Here is a 24,900-nt window from a genome sequence, read left to right as displayed (position 1 = left end):
GTGACGGGCCACCCTTTTTAAAGCACTGTGCCGTTGTCTTTTGTCTCTTTGAGGTAGTCCTGCATTTGCATTCCTTCTAGAGACAGGGCACTCCCAGTGAACTTAGGAACAATGACACGAGTTACTCTCACACGTGCTACCCCGCTAACCCTGAAATCCCAGAGGAAGTCACAGAGAGGTGGCTCCTTCGCAGGATCCGCTCTTCGCCTACGGGCTCTGAATGCACCCCAGCCCCTGAGGCTCACCCGATCCCTGGGGGCAGGGGACACGGCAGCCCTCGTCCTGCAGGAGGCCCTCCCTGCACAGCAGTCCTGAGTGTGAGGACAGATGCTCTTACTGCTGGAGACTCAGCTCAGCCCTGAGCGAAGGAAGTGGCCACGGGAGGCAGGGGAGGGAGAGATGAACCAGGAGAAACGTGAGACTAAATTCCACGACGGATGATGGAGAGGCTGAGGGGGACAGTAAGTTTGGCTCCATCGTCCCTGAGCGGGTGCCACAGGGGAGGGGGACGTGGGGGGGGACACGACACTCCTGCTCCCCACGGCGCCACCTCGAGGGAGGAAGGCAGACATGGATGCAGCCGATGTGGACCAAGCAGAAAGGAGCCTGAAGGCTGAGCTCTCTGATCGAATGCAAGCTCGCAGGGTACCTCTGAGGGAGGAGAGGAGGGCGTAGGCCCATGTCCTCACTACCAGGGCCGTCGGTGCCAAGAGCCAGGCGCCGGCAGGGGGGGCACGCACAACCCGTCCTGGCGGGGAGGCGGCTGATTCCGGGAGTCACTGGGTCACTCTGGAAAGCCCAGGGCCCCTCGATGCTCCCCGCCGTGGCCTGGGCCTCGGCCCCACCTGTGGCTGTTTGCCTTCCTTTTCAGGCCCCAGGCCCCTTGCTCCACCTGTGAAGGCGGTGGCCTCCAGCACACGGTGCTTTCAGAACCCTTCAGACAGACCCCACAAGGGGACCCCAGAGCTACCGAGACCCCAGATGCCTTCCTGTCCCATGCACTCAATTCAGGCCTTGACAAATAGGATTTAGACAAGTTTTCTGAAAAGAGCTCAGTGTCTTTGTAAATACCATCCCTCCTAAGCCAAGTGAAGTTAAGAAGATGGATCTCTCCTTGCTCGAAGCCGCTACTCACCTATACCCTCCTCTAGTGCAGTTCCCACCAGGAAGGAAGGGCAAGCCGCTGGCGGACGGCGAAGGGGCCCTTCAGTGCTGCAGCAATAAAGGAGTAACCAGGCCCGGCGTCCCCGCCAGGCAGCCGGGGCCAGGCCCGCCTGGGGCCCAGAGGCACAGAAGCAGCAGCAGGGCCGCGGAGGACAGGCAGGAGACGAGGGCCGGCTCTCAGAGGTTGCCACGGGCTGACGCTGCTGACTGCTGCCATGAAACCGGAGGCGGGAAAGTCATCTGAAGAGAAGGAACATGGCCCTGGCAGGACCACCGAGCCTGCGGGAGGAGACGTGCTGGACTCAAGGATGCGGGAGGCCGGGAGTAGAGGTACCATCCTGATGGCCGGCCTCACCTCCATCCTGCATCCAGCCCACGGCCTCCGAGCCCAGTGCATCAGCCAGGGCCAGGCAGCGCCCTGCGCCCGCTGGACTCTTGGCTTGGGGATGACTGGTAGGAGGCTGGGAGGCCCCATGCTGCATGCGGGGCCTCGGCAAGGTCCTGCCCTCCTGGAGACCATGGCATCCTCCGTAAAATGGGCCTGTCACAGAGCCCACCCATTAAAACACATGTGATAAATGAGATGTATAGTGAAACGTCAGCTAAACAAACGCTGTTCTCAAACAACTAAACTCATACGTGTTTCCTCTGCCTTTGCAGGGCACTTAACGTAAAGCGGAGCTGGAAAAACACATCCTTTGGGAACCAAAGGCATGAACTGGGGCCCTTTCCTGCTGGAAAAGGCCCAAGGTGTGGGGAGGAGCTGGGGGTTACTTGCTGGAGCCAGTGTCCGCAGCAGCCCCTCTGCCCTGAAAACCCTGCCTCTTGCATTTAGCGCTCCTTTTCAGGGATTCGGGGTCCGAGGCCAGGACGCGGGGCCCGGCCTGGCTGCAGCCCCCTCCCAACTTACACTAAGAGGACCTGCCTGCCACTGGATTGAGAAACGTGGAAACCACTGCAGACTCACACTTCCGAGCAACCTGATCACTCTCTGTACGATTAGGGGCCCCCGGACAGACTGGACGCCCAACTGGAAACATTTTTCTCATTTCTGTTTTCTAACCATGGAACTGACCTGAGGGGGTGGGGTGGGGGATTAACCGACAGAAAGGCTGCAGGCCACAGTGAGAGCCCCCCTGAATCAACAGTCGGATGCACAGCTTCAGAGCAATACAACACAGGTAATTGAATTTCATAAAAGGAGCTTTCCAGAGTTGGTTATTTTTCCCTCCCAGCCTATTGAAACGTACACACCACGAGGACAAAGTACAAGGTACCGTTCGGAGGTAATTTCACTTCCGCACATATTTAATGTGCTTCTGGGGAAGAAACATTTCATGGTTCCTCTGCTCAGCAAACGAAATAAATCAACGTGTTAAGAGAGAGTGATTTTTTTTCCTTGCTGTTTGAGGGGAGTGCCCTTTACTTTTCTATTAACGTGAACTTAATGAACCGTTTCACATTCAAAACCCCTTAGAAAGGCCGTAATGCCTATTTCTTAATTAAATTTTTTTTAAGTCAGATAATGCTAATGTTCTTTTATACCTCCACACGGGGAGCCTGGCTTCCAGGAAATTACCGAGAACAAACAGCAACACAGAGTGAGGACTTTCAGTGCGTTACACATAGCTGCTTGTGGGGCTTTATACAGGAAGACAGAGAGAGAAAAATGGCCTGGCCCAGCGTTTTATTACGTGTAATCAGAGAACCCAGCATTTGGGGTTGCCATGGAATTCAGGCCTAAACAAAGTTGATCCTTTGGGGACAACTTCGTGTGACGCGTGATGCTTCTAAACAGACAGCCAGCATCATCAAGCCAACACGCCTCAAAGCAAGGCAGCGGCCGCTCCCCTCCCAGAACGGCTTCTACACTTTCCTGCTGAGACTTCACAGCCCGAGCTGAAAGGCTGAGGCCCCGTGTGATGCAGGAGCAGGTACTTGAGGCTCGCTGCTGCCTCATCCTTGCCCGTCTGATGTTTTTCCGTCCTAATTGCAGCGACAGCATCGGAGCTTTGTCCGCGTTACCTGCTCTGAATAGAGGCCCTCTTGGGCCCCTTGTCACCGCGTCGGGAAGAAAGCGGGCCCTCGGGTTGGCAGCAGACTTGGACTCTCGCCCCCGGCCATGCTGTGCGATCACGCTGTTTATTCCGCTGTAACAATCAGACGGCGCGGGCAGAGCACCTGGTCCTCCCGGCCGGGCCTTCCTTGGCAGCTGACGGGCAACCTCGCTGCCAGGTGGTCGTGCTTCAATGACATTAGCTAGCCATTCTAGGGTTAACGAGGACCCACTTTCTTCAGAACGCCCCGGGAAAATCAGTTATTCATAGAGGACAGTATGCCTTTTGTCAATCACTGAACAATGTTGCTGAAAAAACCCATTAAATTAAATTCTCTTTATTGGACTGAATAATGCAATAGCGATAGCCCCAGCGAGAAGTTTGCACGTTTATTTACCAAATTTCTGAATAATTTATACATGGATCCTGGCTCTTGCCCATTGAGTGGCCAAATGCTTCTTCGGAGCAGAACAGTGTATCTCGGCCTTCATTTTAATGTGGGTTAATGCTCACTCGCAAAAAAAAAAAAAAAAAAAGCAGAATTTAATTGAGCGGCTGGAAAATGAAGTCTCATTTTAACTGAGAATTCACATTCCAATTTTCTCTTGCAGGAGGACGTTCGAATATATTGGCACGAATTTACATCAGATGCTTTTTCTTTGCCTTTCTCTCTGGATCTTTCACATGATCACCGTTTTCCTGAAGGAAAGTGGAAGAGCAGGGAACAGCAGGAGGAAGAGTGCAAGGGTGAGAGGCTCTGAGCTGGAGAAGCGCTCAGGTGGCAGGTGCTCCTGGGGCGGGGAGTGTGGGTGGCATCTGACGGTGGCCTGGATATCCCCTCCCACCCCGAGACCTGCTCCCGGGGCCTCAGCGGCAGACAGGAGCCCCCTTCCCCCCTCTTCCTTCGCTTCCCTCCCCCAGGGGCTGAGGGGGGTCCCTGGAGGAGGCCTCCTGCCCCTCCTGTACGTGCTTCAGTGTCTGCCCTGCAGTTAGACGCCCAGGCGGCCTCAGACCTGGAGCTGCACGGACTGAACGTGCAGAGAAGGCTGAAATGGAAGAAAGTCCGGGGCTCACAGGGAGACCGAGCAGTCACTTAGAGAGCGCTGTCCTGGGGCTTGGCCTTAGCTGTTGGGGAGGTCATTTTAAAACAGGATTTTTTTTTAATTCGGAGGTAGCATTAATAAAAACATCAGCCAAATGTACATACTTGTTATCAAAAAGGACAAAAGCCAAGCAAAGAAAACATTTCTATTCAATTTCACTTTCATTTAAAACAACGCTGCCTTTCTTTCAGAGATAAAGAAGAGTGTCTGAACAAACTGAGGAAGAGAGGTGTCAATTTTAGTTGATACGCAAATTCAAAGTCCTGGGTGAAAGTATTTTTAGGGTGAGAGATCATGCAGTTAGGAAGCTGAGGGCGTTGGCAAGCTCAGGGGCTAAGGATGTGAACACCTCCTGGCACACGGCTGGCCCAGAGCTTGGCCGAGAACCCAGCCTCCATCAGCACTGAGCCTCCTCTCCTGCAGAACAGATAACCCCACTGCGGAGTGACGACCGAGACGACCGAACGCGTCCCACACGTCCCAGGGGCTCGCTGAGTGGGACTGGCCAGAGGATGCTCTGTGAGAACTCCTCAACTGGGGGCCTCTCTGCTCCCTGGCTCCTGACGGACTCCGGCTGGGAGCAGGTGCTCTGCCCTCCAGCCCTGTCCTGTAACCACCTCCCCGGCTTCCTCTGCAGCAAAACCTCAAAAGCAAAAGCAGCCTGAAACCCAGGGCCAGAACAGAGCCAGCGCCAAAGAGAAACTTTCTTGTTTGTCAGCTGATGAAACTTCAAGGGCGTGGACCAGAACTGGGCATTTGGAAAGAAATGTTTTAGTTTTGTCTCCTGATCATTTCCAATGAGCTCTCTGGCTCTGCCTTGGCATTCATCTTCCTGAGGCGGCCCACAGCCCAGTCACCGCGGATGGCTCTCGTGACATTAGCCCTGGATTCTAAGACCACCTGGAACGAGGCTCCCGCTCAAAGGCATGAGGATGCGCCGGGGCCGGGCGGACGCTCTTCTGCGGCTGGAAAACAATGGCTGACACTTCTGCGGGGACAGGCAGACGGCACATCAAAGGCGGCCCTTTGATAGAGAAAAATCGTGTGATGCCCACTTCAGTCGCGCTGCAAATCTATGCACAAACTGAACCCAATTTCATTTTTCACATAAATGCTGAGGCTTGATACAAGGACGTCTTTTGCTTTACAGGTAAAAGACAAGGAGACAGAGACGTGCTGGTGCAGCCTTCGCACTCCTTCAGGCAATTTCAATGGCCGCGATACTTAACCACAGAGACGAGGGCAGGGATGCGACAACAGCTACATTTAAAGCCTTCTGACTAAAACCAGTCATTGTCACAGATTAAATGTCACAGGCGTTAATACCCACATTTTCCAGAAAGCTGCGCCGCGTTTATACTTAAACCCTTTGATCAATTAACAAAGGTCTGGAAAGGTAAGATGGCGCCCTTGCAAGGGCTCCACAATGACGGCGGCATGGGGATGCGACTGAAGGGGGTCAGATTCGGCTCTGGATGCGGAAGGATGTGGAATAAGCATCTCTCTGGGCAGGGATGGGGGGACATTCTCCACGAGCAGATGCCCTGGAATAGGAGGGAGTCCAGGCAGTGACTCGTCTGCCGCTGTGTTATTTTGGGCAGACTATGAAATGGTGTCTCCAGATGCCTCCTGCCCTCCGCCGTCCTCTCCTTGCATCTCCGGGTCCCTCTACAGTCTTGGGGGTTCCACGACAGGTGCCCTGGTTGTGAAGCTGCTGCTGTTCGCCCTTTGTGGTTTCTGGCCAACTCCCCAGCATCTGCACCTCCCTCCTGCTGGCCAGGGTGCCAGCCTGTCTAACCACGTGACAGTCCTGTGCAGTGGAGTCCCGGCTCCCGGCCCAGCACCACTGCTCACCCAGCTGTGCGCCCGCGAGGAAGGCAGGCACCTTGGTCTCCTCAACGTTGTCCTATAGGAGGCGCTGGGGACCACACCCAGCACACACTAAGCCCCAAGCCCCAGAGAGAGGTCCACTTCGGTCTGCCGCTCCCGATTCCTGACCTCCTCTCCCTGGAGCAGCACAAGTCTCCCTTCCCGTTCCCCGGGGCATTCGTGACTCCCTGAGAAGGGCCCGCCCAACGCCTGGCAGTGCATCAGGATCACCTGGTGATTACTCAGCATGGGAGAACTCCCCACCCCAAACCGAGGTGATCAGAATCCATGGGGTCGGCCCTGAGCATCAGTGAACGCTGCAGTTCCCCAGGTGATTCTAGGGGGAAACCACGGCTAAAGGCAACGCACACAAGCATTTCCCCTGCAGCAGGGGCACAGAAAAGGAGGGTGCGACCTCCCAGGGCCGGAAGCTGGGCCTGAGAGCCCTGCAAGCAGGATGTCTTATCTTAAAAATAAGGCACATTCATGGCTTGTGTTTACTTTAATAAAAAAGGTTGTGAATGATTAACCACTGAGCATGGCTGACAACCTGCAAAGACAGGTCTGCTTCTCGGGGGACCTGCCTGCACCCGGCTCACCGCCCGGTTCCCAGTCTGAGAAGCCCTAATGTCGTGTCGGGGTATCCCAGGAGCACCCTGAGTCTTGAAAGGGGATTCACAAAGACAGGGAAGCCTGCTGCACCCGCAGGGCTGGAGTCAGGAAGGTGGGAAGGGCAGATGGCAGGACAAGAATATTGGTCTGAGGTTGGCTCTGGGTACAAGGGCCACTGAGTGATGTTCCCTGTGCGGCTGGAACTGGAAGCTCAGGAGAGCCTTTAACCCCTTCCCGGCTTTGGCTCCATTCATGACTTGGAGAAGCCAACATCTCCTGGAAAGGGCTGCTCCTACAGAATCCTCTTTTAAAAATGAACCAAAAGCAGAAAAGACCAATCACCTCCTCTCTGACCATCCCAAACAAGGCTATCTTCCCCCGTGGCCAGTTGGCAGGAACAAGAAAGAGCAGGTCTCAAAAGTGCCCCCCCGCCCCCACCCCGCACTGAACACTGCATTACCTTGAGCTGTCAGATAGGCCTTAAGACTCACATGTCGGTGTGATCCGAATTACAAATAAATTTTTATCGGTTTGTCCAATGCATTTGACACTCTGACAACAAGCCTGTAGAGAGGTACACTCTTGAGAGAAACTGACAAAATCCAGCAACTGCTCTGAAAGGCACACTAAGAAGATCTGAATTTGTAAGCATTTCCTGAAAAGCTGAGATCACAACGGAGCCAAAGCCAATGTAGTCCCAAGCACTGAACAATGCCCGCCTGTTTTCGGGAAAAAAAAAAAAGACTGAATTTACAAACGTAGTCTCTTCTCAGAGCCAAGAACATCGCTTCCCTGACGCAGGAGCCCCTCGCCCCCTCGAACCCAAGCTCTGGGCAGCAGCGTTTGATATCCCTACCGAACCACCTGCTCTTCTTAGAGATCAAAGCTGGGCCCTCAGGTTGCTGGGTGAGTGTGCATGTGTCTAGCTAGCAGGCACATACAGGTAAAGACTCAAAGTTACAAAACAAAAACTGGACATTTGTTTCCCTCTCAATTTTTCCATGTTGAGAGTTTCACGTGAAAACTATTCAGAGAAGCTAACTGTAAGTTAAAGACACGCGGTGGCAAGTTATACACCCTTGAGTGGAAAGGATCGCCTCTTCTTACAGTGAAAGGTGCATCAAGCCATGTTTTGAAATTAATGAGGAGGAGGAGGGGGGAGGAGTTGGAGGAGGAGGGAGGGGGAGGAGGAGAGAGGGAAGAGAAGAGGATGGGGAGGAGGAGGAGCAGGAACAATCACACCCCGTGACATCACAGGACACTGGTGGAAACCAGCTGAACTCATACAGCAAGGAGGAGAGATTGCGCTGGCCAGCACCCCCCACCCCCGCCCGGTGACACAGGGCACGGCTGACTCCGGCTGCCTCAGGAACAACGCAGAGGCCAAACATTCCATGATGCCCAATGGTTTTACATAAATGACGATGTGACTTAATGCACTGGGCTAGGTCCCACAATTTCAAAATACCTGGGCCACAATGGGGTGGGAACACTGGGTAACCTCTCCAGAGTGACAAATCACCCATCTGCTCAGGCTGTCTGTGCCCAAATGCACCTTCTAGGGCCGGATCCGGATCTGAAGCTCTCTGGCTGCAGCGGTTCCACTGGGCTTTGGTTTGATGGCTCATTTGTCTGGATGCAAAACCCACTTACAATGGTCTCCTGGCTGATGGGCAGGGATGCTATTTTAATTATTTCGCTTGCAGATTTTTAACATGTTTAATAAAAATTGCACGTAAGGCAGAGATATGTTTTTTCTATTTAGAACTTTCACTGCAATGATATACAAGTGATCTGAGTCCCCTTTTGGTGGGTCGGTAAGGGAAGGAGGGCCATGCACTGCCCGGCACCAGCAGGTGTTAGCTGCTGGGGCCTGAGCCAGTCTGGAGAGCTGGCAAACCTGGCAGGCCACTTGAGAGTGTCCCAGGTAAGACGTATTTCATTTGTCAACTGATTTGTAAAGACCTTGTTACAAAACAGGGTTGGAGACACTGCTTACAACAACAATAATAAAATAGCATTCATTGGGCACAGTGCCCAGAGAAACCAGCCACACGAGTATGAGGTCAGAGGAAAAGGATGGTCCCAGAGAGAGAGATCAAAATGGCTCAAGACATAGTGACCTCAACAACCAGGGTTCCCGGAAGGAGCAGCCTTGCAGACACCCTCTGGGTTCCGGCAGGCGTCCTGCCAGGGGGTCAAATCCTCCCCACGGGCCCCCATGCGCACAGACTGCTCTGCACAGTTAACTGAGGTGATGCTCACATGTAACACACATTTTTGGAATCCAAACAACTAGGCTGAACTATGTGAAAATGCCTTTTTTACTAGGTCAAAAGTAGTTAAACGTTAGCCACTTGATGGATTTCAACCCAATTTCAAACAAGGTGTCGAGCTCATCTTGCAGCCTGGCTCTGGCTTTTCACCTCCATGAAGCTATTTTTCTGAGCATCTTTGGAGGGGATGAGGTGGGGCAGTTCTGGATCAGGCCATGCTGAAGGGGCCTCAGGATCCCTGCCCGAATCAAGGATGTCTCCGTGGAGAGTCTTACCATTTTCCCAGAAGAAAGGGATTGTTTCTATTCTATCACCTTTAATAAAATCTGTGCTACCAAGTTTCTTAGGCAACGTCATGAAACAGATACTGGAAAACAGTGATGGCGTTTCTGGCCTTCAAGCATTTCCTCTAACTTTAATCTCAGGAGGGAACATCTCAAAATCACAAGTATCTTTTCATCACATTGAAAGGAAATATAGCTTTTTTATGTGGGTCTCTACTTTCCCCTAAGAGAAGAGAAAGACATTAAAAAATTCATTAATAACTTACTCAAAAAGAGCTATCTGACTTCGGGTTTATGAATACACAATGAAAGAAAAAGCAAATGTGCTTTCAAGTCATGACTTAACAGAAGTTGGGTGAGTCCACAGCCAGCACAGAGCACGGCCGGCTTTCTAGAACCTCAACCCAGAGACCTTGGAATGCGGGTCCCATTCAGCAACCTGAGAAGATGGGGAGCTTTTCACATGCAGAGAGCACCGAGGAAGTTCATTAACTAAGCAGCGCGGGTGGAGCAGATGGATGCTACCTGTGCTCCAACGACGCTAAGTTGGGACAGAGGTTTGTAGTCCTTAATGAGGCTCCATAAAATGAAGGATTACATAGTGATCACAAGAAAACAAGCCTGCAGAAGGGCTGGGTATCAGGGCAACAAGTCCTGCAACATGGCAACAAGACCAGCACGTGAGAGAAAGTACCCAATACACAAAACCTCCCAGGTCACTCCAGCCCAGCCCAGCCGCAGGCCTGAGGCAGGCGGTCCAGTCTACGAAGGGTTAAGCTCGAAATGACAGTTAGTGGGGCAATAATGCAAAAGTGCCTGGCCGTGGAAGTGAACGGAACAGAAACCTTTCTGTCACATATTAAGCGCATTATTGAGAATGAGACACTCAAGTTTCCTTTTATCTGTACAGAAAGAGATGCAAAATGCCAGGGGCCTGGGCTTTTCAAACTGAAAGGGTTAGCAAAAGCGGCTATCCAGAAAGTGTGGGCGTCAAGATTACTTTTTAATGGTACCTTTCTCCATATCACTAATTAACTCTACTTTTTCAGCGATGTCAAACCCTTAACTTATTTTTTCCCTCTTTTTTGGGTCCTAATTAGCCTTTGCTGCACATAGCCTTGTGTATCCACTCAAAAGGTATTTTTTGGATGCGTGGGTAGAGTAGAAATTATTTTCAGGGTAAAAAATTGCTATATATATGTTATTGTCCAGAACATAAAACTCAGAAAATAAGAATATACTTCTTTGGAATGATCTATTATGTTTTCCAATTTAGACAGAATATAATCTCATTAACAGAAATGGAAAACTTTGGAACAAGACTATTCAGAGGACACAGGGCAGCTACACACTGTAGAGCAGCTGCAGGGGTCACAGTCGTTAACGGGGACCCCGCTTCTGTCTCCGTGGCCCCCACTGGGATGCCCCACATCACGATGCCGGGTCCTTACTTCCTCGGCTTCGATTTTTTTTTTTCTCAGTACACATGACCTTTACTGCAAGTTCAAATCTATTTTTGAAAGAGGCAGAATATAAACGGGTTCAACATATACAAATGAACGTCTCTCTCACATCCATCTTCTCATACAGATACAATAAAAAGAAAAAAATAAGAAAAGAAAATAGGGAAAAAAACTCTCCTTGTGATGAGAACTCTTAGGAGTTAACTCTTTTAACGACTTTCCTTTCCCGTGCGGCCGTGCTAACGGCAGTCACCGTGTTGTACATTACATCCCTGGTACTTATCTATCCTGTAACTGACCAGCTTCCTCCAGTTCCCACCTCTCCCCGTCACAAGTCTGATCTCTTTTTGTATGACCTGTGTTTTTAGACTCCACATGTGCGATCACACAGGATCACAGTATTTGTCTGACTTACTTCACTCAGCCTGATGCCTTCAAAGTCCATCCATGTTGTCACAAAGGGTAGGACTAACCCGTTTTTTAATGGCTGAGTAACATTCCATTGTATATATACACACCATAACTTGTGCATCTTCGATGGCCCCTTAGGTTGTTTCCATCTCTGGGCTACTGTAAATAATGTTGCTACAAACACAGGGGTGCATGTATCTTTTTGAGTTCATGTTTTTATTTCCTTTGGATGTATTCCCACAAGTGGAATTGCTATATGATACTGTAGTTCTATTTTCAACATTTTGAGGATCAAAGCTACATAACTTTGATGGCCTCCTGTTCTTAGGTCAAAAACGTGGACCGCTGAGAGAGCAGAGGGGCCTCAGAGCCAGGCTGGTCTGGGCTCCCATCCTGGCCCTCTCCAGGCTATGGGGCCTCGGCCAAGACTCCTGCTTCCTCCAGATTCACTGTCTCCATCTGTGCGGCTGGATGAACACAGCCTGATTCTGCAGGGGTGTCGCTAAGAGCGGGAACAGCGGACCAATTGTCCATGTCTCCCGTGTGCCTTTGACTGGCTGTGCCCCTGGACGCTGCCCACCGCTGTCCCAGACTCCCTTCTGGTCCCTCCAGGACGACAGAACAGTTTATTGGTCACATGCAGACATGAACTGCTGACAAAGAGTAGTGTCCCCACTTCTGTCCGTATGTAATTATTTGCATATTCCATTGCATTTCACCCACATTTAATAACAATGAGTGGAAACAGGACAAACCCCAACATTCCGGCACTACTTACAGCAGACAGAGCCCTCAAACCCCAAGCAGTGGGGGCGAAACTGGAAATTCTTTACTGGGTAAACTCAAGAAAGATATTTTTAAAACTTCAGTACCTTTTTCGGTTTTAATTTAACTGTCACGGTGAATTTTAGGCGTCTAATGAATCTGCAGGCTCACAGAACGCACGCCAGCTCATTCCCAACGGAAGGAACACTGGGATCAAGCTGGAAAAGCAGCACGTCGGACACCAGGACCGAGAGCACGCGCTGCGGAAGCCGAGCAATTGTGTGTCACTTCCTGAAAAATCAGAACGCCTTTTATAAGACGTCAGATGCACATTTGAATTCGTGTCTGTAGAAGAGAAAGCAAAAACTTCAGCTTCGAAAATGTAACCAAAAGGAAATATCAAAGCAGCACAGGAGCCTCCAATCCCCTCCCCCTAGGAGGTCACAAAAAGGAATCTATTAAAAAAAAAAAACAAACCCTGCGTCATCCTCCCAGGGTGAAGCTCCTTAAAAATTCATGTATCCGCCACACTCGATCGCGAAGGCTCTCACGTGCCAGGCTGACTACGAACGCTCAGCGATTCAGCCCGTAATTAGAAACTGCCTAATCATTTATGTTGGCAATTCTTGACTCTGAACTATTAAATGATATGTTCAGTAAAGGATGATTTACAAAAGAATCATCATTTTGATCATTAATTCAAAAGGAGGCCTGATCGTATAAGGGCAAATAATATAAAGTCTCAGATTAAATTAAATCTATAAGCACCAAGGCTCCTAAATAATTTAGCGGAAAATTTTAAAGAAGATTCCCATGTATTTATTATATAGTTTGGAAAAAAAAGTTCGTTCCAATGCAAATGTATAATCCAAATCTGTTTGGGTGGAATTTGACTATTTGAACGAGCAGCGCACTGGGTGTACTGGGAGACACCGCAATATACCCCACTGAAGGGTGAACACCCCGGGCACCTGGAGACATTCTCACGTGAAATGCTCTGTAACTGAACCGACACGGCAGCAGCAGTAGCTTCTAGAGAAATTTTAAAAGAGAAAGTTAATTTACAAACAGTTTCTAGCGTCCTACAAAGGCAGTGCTTTCCGACTGGTTTTCTAATAAGCAGTTGAAACAACAAAAAATCAATCTGCCAAACTGTTAGACTCCTCCATTGTGGGAAAGGAACAAAGTTGAAACTTAAAAAGTCCCTTTCTCTGGAGGAAAAAAAAAAAAAAGTCCAGAAATTAAAAAGCAACCTCAACCCAGAGCAAAGCAAGACACTCGTATGTTTTCAGTATGACTAACGCATTGTACGTAGCCACCCAGAGGCCTCACAACTGAAAGACTTTTCAGCCGCAGGGGTTAAAAGTGTGGGTGTGGAAGTCAGCTTTTGTCTGAAAAATTAGCAATGCTATGAGTCACCGTGCATGAGCAGCAGAAGAGTTTTGCATCTTGCCCGGACCCAGACACCATATGCCACGCAAAGGCCTATTACTTTATTCGGTGCCACTGCTGACAGGCGGCCACGTGGGTATCCCCAGCGGAAGGGCTGTCTCCTCCCGGCAGCGAGGACAGGAACCCAGCGAGCTGAACACATCCGACATTGTGCAGAGCAGCGGGAACAGCTGGTGAGCTTGAGCGGCAACGGCCAAGCCGAGCGCGGATGCTAATGAGCCCGGCGACAATGCCGGCCTCCAGGCAGGCGACGGCCGTGGCCCGAGTCCCCACAACAGCCTCCGGAGCAGATCTGCCCTTTCATGCCTTCAGTCTCATTAAAACAGGGTCCTGGTATTTGTGGTTTATCAAAATCGGTTATAAGTCACATCTTAGAAATCCACCCAGCAGACCCGACACGCTGGAAAAGCTGCAGGGACAGGGACGCATGACGCCATGGGCATCTGCAGGTGCCCCAAGCGGGCAGGCGGGGCCGCTGCCGGGTCGGGCCCAGGCTCACCACGGACAACTGTGCGGCCTCGGCCACGTTATTTAACCTCTCCGGGCCTCGGGGCCTTGCCTACGTTCTCAAACACAATCAAATGCATAACAGATTTTATTATACAAGACACTGCACTATGTCTGTGTAATACAGTAAAATAGGATAGTGACTGTGGGTTTGAGCCCCCAGTGGCATCTGGGGTCCCCAGACCACTAAGTTCTTTGAAGGTTCCAGGTTCATGGAGGGTTCTGCTCTGCCGAAGGCCTTTACTTCCGCTGACTGCTCCTCCCTTTGACCAGATCGCGTGACTGGGGCTCACCGGCCAAACGCCAGGTCAGAGGCCCCTCTCCGGGACACCCTCCTCGGGGCTATTCCATCCTAGCCATCAGGAAGCCCTGCAGACACCTCTCTTCCTTACTGTTTTCCATCCCATCCCAGAGCCCCGTGAGGACGGGTACCCTGCCTTCCCCTGGCGGCGCCCCAGCAGCAGTGCAGCTCCCTGCACACGGGAAGTGGCCGGCGGGCACCTTGCAGGATGAGGAAACTGATGCAAACAACTGCTTTTGGACCTGTCATTGTCAGGGCTGGTGTCCGGGAGTGCAAATGGTTCGAACAGAATCTGCTGAGCACTTTTACTGCAAGATTTTTTTTTTAAAGCTCTTAAGTGAAAGACACTTTATTGAAAGATCACCTCCAACAGCAAATGCGCTTTCCATCTCTCTTCTAGGGTTGAGGGCGTGTAAATGCAATGAGAGCTGCCAGGCACCTGAGAGGAAACCTTGTCTCCTCCAAGTCTTCCCACAAGCTCAGCGTAGCTCAGGGGGGTCTCCAAAGGGCACGTCTGTACTTTCTGAGAGACAGGAAGCAGGCGGTTGCCTGCGGCGTGCGGATCAGTGAGAAGACTGGCTGCAGAGTTTAAGAGGCTGCAAAGATTGAGTGGAGGTGAGGTACCAGGGGAGCTAAACGTGAATTTAAGGAAGTACAGTGATAAACATCCTAAGGAACTTCATGTAAAATACGGTGTGGGATTCAGTGTTGGATTCAAGCATGTTTTAATTGGAAAAATTGCGTTTGTGGAGGAAGTCTTGGTCCCCTGGGGCAGCAGCCAGTAGACCCAGCGGCAGCCACTCCTCGAAGGCTGGACCCTGGCTCAAATTTGTTATCTCTGTGTATCTGCTGTCTTTACGTCCAGCCCTTAATTTCTGTAGCATCCAGAATTCCACAGACAGAATCAGGATAACTAGATACTATATTTACTCAAGAGCTGGTGCCCAGGCGGGGGCTCCTGGGGAATTGGTGGAAGAGCCAGGTCTCCCTCCTGGTCCCAGGCGTTCAAAGGTGGGAGTGACATACAACGTTCATCAGCCCCTAACGATCTCTCGTGGGAAAGCAGTTGCTGGAGTAAGAATGTTCTTTAGTCACTTGGATTTCACAGATTAAAAAAAACCAAAAAACCAAAAAAACAACATTAATGTTTAAAAAAGGCCCAAAATAGAAATAATCACAGTACAAGGCTCAAGACTGGACAGCCCTGCCCAGGACGCAGCTCTGATCTGGAGAAGCAGCGACAGTCTGGGTAGGGAGGGAAACAGTGCCTGAAATTCAAACACACACAGGCCCCCGGCAGCCCTCGCCCCGGGACACTTCAGGGGCACGGAGCTCAGTGGGAGGGACGTGAGGAGCACACATCACATGTGGAATGTGGCCCAGGAAGGCTGCTGTGATCTGAGCCACAAGCTGCAGCCTCCAGGGTCCCAGGACTGTCCCCTGAGCCCCCTCCTCGCATGACGTGCTGCAGGCTGCCTCCGATTAGAGCTATCGACTGCTCCCCGCAGGAGGGTCTCGCTGTGGGAAAGGAAGGCGGGCAGAGCAGACAGCACCAGCATCGATCGGTCCCGGCGGGGGGCTGAGCTTCCAGATGAGGGTCAGCGCTCCTTCATACCACCTGGAGGGGTCCCCGTGCCGTGTGCAGCAGGGCACCGGGAGGTGGGGCAGCAGGCCAAACGCCAGAGCCTGGGGGCTGCCTTCTCTCCTGTCGCCGTCACCCGACCTCTAGGAGAAGCCGAGGACGCCGAGCAAGATCTCAGGCGGCAGAAACCCAGGCTGAGTATTCGTGCTTTCCTTCAAGGCAGACGGACCACTGCCACAGGGAACGGCCAGAGGCCACGCCAAGAAACTGTCAAAGCAATGTGCACCGTCTTCAAGAACGTCCCTGACGTCTGAGAGGCTCACCGAAGCCAGGACATCAGCTCTTACCAGACGACACAAAACCCCTTCCCCACTCAGAGTCAACCCCTCCCTCTGCTTAAAGCTGAGTATTTAAAAACTGGCCCACACTGAAAGACAGTCTCCTTAAGGGCCTCTCAGTGATATAAATGGCTTTCAAAAGATTTTTGTGGAGACAAACTTCCACAGGCACAGACGCACAAACTCAACTAAAAAAGCTGAGTAGAAGTATGAGGCCCCTCATGATCCGTGGTGCTCGAAGGCAACATAAAATTAAAGGATTAATGAGGGCAGGTTAAGATGAAAATAAGGAACCCCCCCAAATTAAGCTAAGAACAAAATGCACCCTTTAAATGTGTGTTTCTGTGGACGTGAGAGCAGAGTGAACTCGGTTTTATCGCTTTTATATTAAATTCTTTGGATTAGAAGTCATTTAAAATCAGTTATCTCTTTTTGGCCTCCATTATAAGTCATTTCCTCCTCGTGCACAGAAAGACATCTTGGGTAATTACATAAATGGTACTAGAGTCCACTCTCCCCTAATTAGAAATTCCTTAAAGTGCCTGCATTTTGGATTTTAATTGAACTGACACCCTCTGAGTTCTTAGTTTGTTGGATACTGGGGCAAGAAAGGGAGGAAGACGTGCTCTTTGCTTTCAAGGAGCTCCCTGTCCAGGGTCAGGGCGAGGGCATCAGGGTGGTGGGCACTGTGCCGTCCGTGGAAGGCGGGCAGGGGTGCCCACCAGCCGCCCCACTCCCTGCACGGCAGGCTGCTGCTGCCCTCAACAGGATGATCCTCCTCCCGTGATCTGGGCTGGCCTAGGGACCTGCCTTGGCCAACAGCTCCGGGACTTCTAAGGCTGGACTGGAAAAAGCCTTGAGCCTTCCACCTGGGTCTCTCAGAGCCCCGAGCAGCCCTGTGTGAAGTCTGGCGGCTGTGAGAATACCTGAGCTAGCCTAGTGGGGAGGCTGCCAAAGAGTGAGGGATGTTGGGCTGCCATGCAGCTGCTCCAGCCCAGGTGCAGACACGTGAACCGTCCGGCTGAGCCTGGTCAACCCAGAGGACTGTGTGCGAGGTCCCCCTCCAACATGAGCCCTTCCAACATGCACCCCAGTGTTCACAGCAGCACTATTTACAGTAGCCAAGACATGGAAGCAACCTGAATGTCCATCGACACATGACTGGATGAAGAAGATGTGGTACACACACACACACACACACACACACACACACACACACACACACACGAATATTACTCAGCCATGACAAAGAGAGAAATAATGCCATCTGCAGCAACGTGGATGGACCTGGAAATGATCATTCTAAGTGAAGTAAGTCAGACAGAGAATATGTGGAATCTAAAAAATATATATAAATTCTACTTACAAACCAAAAACAGACTCATGGACATAGAAAACAAACTATGGTTACCAGAGGGGGAAGAGTGGGGAGGGATAAATTAGGCATTGGGGATAAACAGATACACACTACTATATATAAATAGATAAATAACAAGGTTCTACTATATAGCACAGGGAACAACTTTCAATTTTTTGTAATAAAATATAATGGAAAAGAATCTGAAAAGAAAAAAAAATACATGTATGTATATGTACAACTGAATCACTTTGCTGTACACCCGAAACTAACATTTTAAATTAAAAAAATTTAAAAAAGAACTAAAACTGAAAAAAACCAAAAAACCAAAAACCAAAAACCAAAAAAAGACAAACCTCTGCAGAGGCTGACTTTCCCCGGAAGATCTCCTCCGCCGGGTATGAGAGGACAAGACTAGGAATCATATTAAAATCCTAAAATTCTATTAAAATGAAAATGTTTTTTATCTAAAATTAGGAAGGAAGTTAAGCTCCACTGAGATTTACCCCATGGCCTGAGCCTGGCTCCCTGCACGCCCGTCTCTGCAGGTGCCCCAGTCGGGACCAGTCCAGCTGGGTGAGCCGTCACCACACTGTGAGGGGCCGGGGTTCACAAGACCCTCCACGCCGAAGTTCTGAATTTTGTTCTCACAGACATGAGCCTCCCTCCCACAGACTGTCTGGAGGCAGGTCACGACGTGCAAACCTTTCGTCCACACGTCAGTTGGACCTTTATCTCACAGGAAGGTTCTTACAAAGCGCTTGAACATAAAGATGAATTACTCATCTTTCCTTTTTATAGAAAGACAAATGTTCTAAACTTGGTGACGTTTTGTGATGACAAGGGGCTGACTTCATTCATTCATTCAGCGAGGATTTACTGAACAAATGTTTACTCTGTGGCAGGTGCAGAGACTATAGCCGGGGCTGGTACCCACCCGGGAAACACTGGCCGGCCTCCGACAGGTGCCCCGTGGTTCGCGATGTGAAAGGTCAGCTCTCCCCCTTGGAGGCCGAGGGCACTGAGCATCCAGCCTCCCCCGGAGGACTCTGGCTTGCCTCTGAGTGAGGTGGAGACCCCCGGGGAGTGTGACCAGGGCAGCCACGCGGTCTGCCTCCCGTTTCAGCAGGCTGGCGTCGGCTGGGGGCAGACGGGCGGACAGTCGGGGGGCCACGGTCAGCTGCACAGCCTTAGCTGTTCTCTTAGGAAAAATGCCCTATTATTTCTTCCTAGTAAAGGTGACACTTTGACCTTGAGGGAAAGAGTAACTGCTCTCTGAAAGAAACATGCCCTGGAAAGAAAATGTGGGAATCCAAGAAATGTGGGCAAGTGCTGGCCTCAGCATGGGAATTTTCCAGAAAGCTCTCAGGTCTGTACCACCAAGAAACTCCTAAACAGAACTTTGTACACAGTTTGTAACCTCCCAAAGGAAGACTTTACTATATTCTCATTCTGTTAAAAAATACAACAACGCCACAACTGGTAAGACATCAGGGAAGATGGGAACTTCCCCCCAGACGTCCGTCAGGGCTGGCACAGAATTGGTGTCCGAGAATCAAAACTGAGCACGAGGGCCGGTTCCCGGCGTGGACGGCGGCCTCCCACCCCGCGGGCCTGCGTCTCGGGGTGAGGCTTGGCTGTCAGCCTTAAACAGAGTATCACAATAAGCTGGGTTCAGAGGGTGCCTTAGACTCACTGAGTCACAGAGCCCTTAAATCAAGGTTACGAAAATAACGAAGTACATTTCATCCCACTGTCCTCATTAAAATACTATAAATATCTGAAGCTAAAGCAAAACAACCTCATGCTAGTCAACATAAAACACTTCCAATGATCACTTATTTTACCTTTATCACATCCTTTCAGACTCATCACTGAGCTCATGAGATGACGTCATGACACATTCAGAGCCCAGGGCCTGCATGTACTTTGAGAGACACCTGGAGACACACAGACACATGTGAACAACCTGAAGGTGAACTAGAAGTAGCCTTCTCCCTCAGAGCGCCCATGACCTTCTGATTCTCTCCTGAATCTTGTGTTTCAGGGACTCAACAAACGCCCACCGGGCACCGAACTTCCAGCCCCCGTACTGGCTGGAAGCTGGGGCAAGACCATTCATGCCTGCATCCCACAGTCTAGGCTCGGCCGCAAGGATGAGGGCTGGAGGAGGAACCAGGTCACAGGGCGTGTGCGGGGCAGCCCGGGACCTGACCTGCTCTCCGGGCTAGGGCACGTGGTCACGGAGAGGGTGCGGGGTGCTGGGCCCCCTGCGCTCCACGTGCACCCACCAGCTTGTTCCTGCGTCATTCCCATGACCCCACTGCTTCTCAGGGACAGCACCTGGCTGCCAGGCTTCTCCTGGGCTCTCGGTGTTGGGCACAGAGCAGTGAGCAAAACAAAGTCCTTTCCTCATGCAGCGTTCATGCCAGTGGGAGAAGGAGACAGTCTGTAACAAACGACGCGCCGTAAGGAGAGCAGGGGCGAGGCCCAGAGGGCTTGCTCCTTTAGATCGCTTTCTCATAGAGGCTTCTGAGCAGAGACCGAAGGGACGGGAAGCGGGAACCTGACGCTGACGCTGGGGCGGGGACAGTGGGGGTGGTGATTCTCAGCAGAGCATGCAGGTCCTGAGTCTGGAACCTGCTGGCAGGGCGTTATGAGGGCTCTGGATTCTCTGCGGGTGAGGATGGGAAGCAACGGGAGGGCTCTGAGCTGCAACGTGCTCTGGTTTCTGTTCTAGAGGGAAACTCTGGCTGCTGGAGGGTTTTGCAGGGAGATAGGGAGGAGGCTGCTGCGCTGGCCCAGGGAGAGGTGAGGGACAAGGACGCCCAGCCCGGGGCGGGGGCGGGGGCGGTGCAAAGCGGCTGGATTCGGGTTATGTTCCGTGCAATAACTCACATTACACACACTTCATCCCACAGATCCTGACAATAACCGGGGTGGGGGGTTATTATCCTCATTTTACAGATAAGGAACCTGACAGAGATGAAGATACTTGTTAAAAGCTAAAGAACTTCCAACTGAAACCGAAACCCAGCCTCTGTGTGACACCAGCCATCACACATCACCCGCATCAAAAAGGGGACACTGGACCACTGACCCTGCGCTTGCAGGAAACCCGCTGCTGAGGAGGGGAGGGAACGTCCCCGGAAGCACAGACTCGACCGCGCGTTCGGCGGCACCACCCAACGTGGAATCCAGAGAAAGACTTTACGCTGCATTCGCGTGTCCTCTTAAAAACCCGAAGTCTACCGTCCCACTGAGCTATCACTAGGGAGCCCTGCTTAAACAATGCGTCCACGTGACAAACCCGCCCGGGAACCGGGGCGCCCGCAGCCACCGGAGCAGCAGATCTGCCGCCGTATCGACTGCGGCCTAATGGGTGAGAACTGGGGCAAATGAATCCAGGAAAAGGAGTGATGAAAGGGCGCGCGCGTTTACTCAGAGGAAGCCAGGAAATTAAAAGCAGAGCACATCGCATCCTGATCTCACAGGCGCTAAAACCAACACTCAGAGAAGCCTGAAATCCTACAAAAAGTAGGGCAGTTTCTGTGCAGTGTTTATGCACAAAATTTAGGCTTCTGTTGGACAAAACTACAACACACAAATACAGAAATAATCCGCTTTCTTCACTCTGAGCATTTAAATACTGTTTTCTGATGTAGACTTCTGAGGTGCACATAGGTGGTTATACGCAGAGAATGAGAGAGGCATAAATTCTATTTTCCCAAATTTATGAGTAGGTAGAATTTCCAAGACATTCTAAGGAGGCTCTCCTTTTTTTAAAGGAGTCTAAAATCCTCTGAAAATATTCCTTAAATTTAAAACTAATTTCCATGTCTTCCTCGCATTCATTTTAAAATTGGTTTCTTGGAAGTATAAATTCAATTTCACTAAGTTCAGTTCATTTCATTTAAAATACGTGACGGAAACTACACACGCATCCTCGTTTTCTCCTCCCAGCCCAGCTGAACTCTCATCAGCAGAACACAGCGTGTCGACAGTCTTCCTCGTCTGGGAGAAAGTCCTGTTCTCGGACGCTGAAGGCAGAACGCGCTGGTGAGTGGCAGCGGCCCTCCCCGGCAAGCCTGCGCCTTCTTTGAATTCCACTGAGGATGGCAGTTTGGATGGAGACCCCAAAATCTATTCTGTCCATCTGTTTTATTATTCTTAGAACAACTGTCAAAAGTTGCCCAGGGATCAAGTTGCAAACATACTAATTTGCCTTTGAAAAGTAGGCCCTGGGGGAGTTCTGGAACTCTGCTTATAAATTCAGAATCCCATCAGCCAGCGAGCCTGCCTGCCCTTTGTGGAGGTATGAGACTTTGCACTCCCAGGCACACATCTGCTTCCACGCCAGGATGCGCTGATAGACTTACAGCCCACTTCATAGGCAAATGAAGGGAGAACCAGAGGGACTTGGCATCTTGAGGGCTCGCTTGTTCCATGGCGAGGAGACTCTGTTTCTGAGGAAGCAGCCCCTCTATTGATCACTGATGGATTAAGGATGAAAGCTTTGCACTGGAGAGTTTAAACGAGCAGATGAGGCAGAGGGACACACGTACTGTCTCCTTTTACATCCTAAGGCCAAGTTAGGAAGATCGAAGACTGAAATGAAGCATTGGAAGAAATAAGCTGAAGTCAGGGGAATATCACAAACCACTAAATGCTGCACTGTTTCCCTGTGATTCTGATGAAAGTGACAGGAAGGTCGTTTGGACGTAGGTGACACCAGCGTGGACATTCGTGACACCGATGTCCAAGGACGTGTCTGATTAAAACAGTGTGGCCCTTTGGAAACTTGCCACTCTGGTGGGAACTAAGGCAGCTGAGTCCTTCTCAAGTTAAAGGCACGTGCAAAATACAACATTAGATCCATTGTGTCTCCACAGTGGTTCCCGTCCGGATGCCTGGTCACAGTCGGGGTAGGGGATGGTGCGGGCACCAGCACTGACCCTCACAGCTTCCATTCTTCCCCCACCCCGGCCTCAGTGGTCTCCGTCAAGTCTCAGGGAGTAAAGTTAAATGCTTTCAAAGCACAGGACCCCAGAAACATATTTGAAACACGACATTCAAAGTCCCCATTTTAGAGTCTGGTGAAATTGCACAGGATGAACCAGAGAGGACACCCTTTCAAGGCGGACCTGTTGGCACCTGGGGTGTTCTCACCCACAGATCACCAAAGAAGTATTCCGCTTTGATGGAAAAATTTACTCGAGTGTGTTGCAAATTACTCCAGCGCTGAAATCTGCTGGGAGCTCGCTGCAGACGCTAAGGCAGACGGGCACAGAAGGAATCACCATTTGGACTTGCCGGCTTTGTCCTTCTTTGGCGCTGCACAATCTCTTATTATAATAAGGCATGTATTATCCTTTTTGGAGATTTGAATAACAGAAAGTCTCACTTTCAAATTTATCGCTTATAATCCCAGAGTCTACTAAATGTTCTGGGACGCTGTTTATGGCATTAGGTTCCTTTTAAAATGGGGCTGATAATTAGTAAACTGAAATTTGATTAATGTTGGATGAAGAGGTTCTGATGTCTCCTTGCAATGTGTTATTTCAGTCTGTGGGCACTGGAAGAGCTTGTCCTCAGGAAACACGTTCCTTCCCCTTTCCAGGATGGGAGGATGAATTTAAAATCCTGATATTTTTCAAAACAGGATTCAGTTTGTAATCAACAGTTTGTAATGTAGGATTCAGTTTTTTTTTTTCCCTCACTCTTTTTTGTTTGTTTTCTCACTTTGAAGCTGGAGCCAATGAATTAACTATTTGAGAGAGAACAAAACAGACGAGAAATAAAAGTCTTCCTCCAAAACCGCCCAGGGTGGGCCCCCCTAGTCCTGGGGAGGGACCTGGCATGTCAGATGGTCAGGCGGACTCAGCCCTCACTGACATCAAGCACAGAATTCTGAGACTACCACGGCTTCTCTGAAAGATACAAATATCAAAGCCTGTGAAAATGACCTTCAGGCAATATTTGCAGGAAAAATTTTAAAGTAATATCACCCTGTGCTCTTCATAGTTGAGGGTTAGGGATAACTCTTGTAGTTTTGCTAGGATTATGAAAAAGTTTGTGATGGCCAGAATTTTTTCCAAGCTCCGTGGCCAAAAGGTTCCACATTTCCTCTTCGCCGGAGTTTTAAAATTCACACTCTAGTTTGCCTGCTGCTGCGGCGTATGGAAGATCCAGGAGCAACGGCTCCCTCGGAGGCAGTGTGATTCCCAAAGTCGCCGTCTGACCGCTAGAGAAATCTTGTCCTTTACGGAATGACCTTCTCTCTTTGAACATGCAGACATTAATAAATGTTAAATGCCCAGAAATCCTAGCAGCCCTATGAGACAGGTGAGCAGGGTCAGTGGACACCCTCCCGCCTGCTTTTCTAGCATCTTGCCAAGCGTTAAATGTATTTGGGAACAACAGCGGAATTTGTGTCATCATGACCAAATGATTACAGTGCAAGCCGAGATTCTCCTGGGGCCCAGCAGGCTTCTGGTCCCTATGGAAACGCAGCCTCAGACACTGTCCTCCACTCGGCTGGAGGGCGGCGCCCGAGGCTTTTGTGCGGGCTGAGGTTTCTTCCATAGCCTTCCAGCACCAGACCCCGCGCTTCCTCCCAACTCCCTTCTAATTGAGATGCAAATTAATCTCTCTGGCTGATTACACTCCCCTTAAAGCTACTGACAAACGCAGCTGTAACCAGAGTTCGCGGACTTCCCAACAAGTGACTTCAGCTGTCAGCGTTCGCCTGCGACATGGGCCGGTGGCGCGGGGTGGGGGGCTGCGAGGGCCTCCTGGGTCTCCCGGGGGGCTACGTCTGCTGTGAGTTCACACACAATTGCCAGTCACGACGACAACCTGACGACCCGTCCGTAGGGTTTATAAACAGACTCCAGGCCAGGGTTAAATATTTAGGGTCGGCAGATGCCCCCCTAACCGTGCTGGGCGCCAGCCCCCTCCCACAGGCCCTGGCTTTCACGGAGACCCCACCTTTGCTTCCTGTCTGCGGTTTTCTGACCTAACAATGAATCCATCTCTCTGACTGACCACATGCATGGCTCTAAGCATGTGGGATTACTGAATAGCCTTCACTTCTCATCGCTCTCAATAAAATTCTATTAATTTAAAATCAAATACAAAGTCGCCATTCTGATTGCTGGGATTTCCACATAAACGTCCTCCAGTAACTTTTGGGGTGGTGAGGAAGGCGTTATTATTTAGAACGCAGTAGAAAAGTAATTTGCACAAAACACCCTGTCGTTCAATATAAAGACACACAAAATCCAATTTTTCAGTAAAATGCGAACTTTTCCTCTTGAATACAACTATCTATGTGTTTTTGAAACGTAAAACTGGTTC

At 50.5% G+C, this 24,900-nt stretch overlaps 1 protein-coding gene and 1 long non-coding RNA gene across 3 annotated transcripts in view; both read right to left on the bottom strand.

The window, feature by feature from the left end:
• RALGAPA2 (Ral GTPase activating protein catalytic subunit alpha 2) overlaps window positions 1–24,900 on the bottom strand; it is a 265,476-nt gene that overhangs the window by 37,500 nt on the left and 203,076 nt on the right. The gene's annotated exons all lie outside the window — the stretch shown is intronic.
• Window positions 521–23,571, bottom strand: LOC116657906. The gene is made up of 3 exons (XR_004313073.1): window positions 23,118–23,571; window positions 2,134–2,144; window positions 521–531 (listed from the first exon to the last, which is right to left on the bottom strand). It is a non-coding gene; the product is annotated as an uncharacterized LOC116657906 (long non-coding RNA).

The sequence above is a fragment of the Camelus ferus genome, chromosome 19, assembly GCF_009834535.1.
Source record: "Camelus ferus isolate YT-003-E chromosome 19, BCGSAC_Cfer_1.0, whole genome shotgun sequence".
NCBI lineage: Eukaryota > Metazoa > Chordata > Mammalia > Artiodactyla > Camelidae > Camelus > Camelus ferus.
Note: the sequence above shows the minus strand (reverse complement) of the source record. Positions and strands in the feature narration are given on the sequence as shown.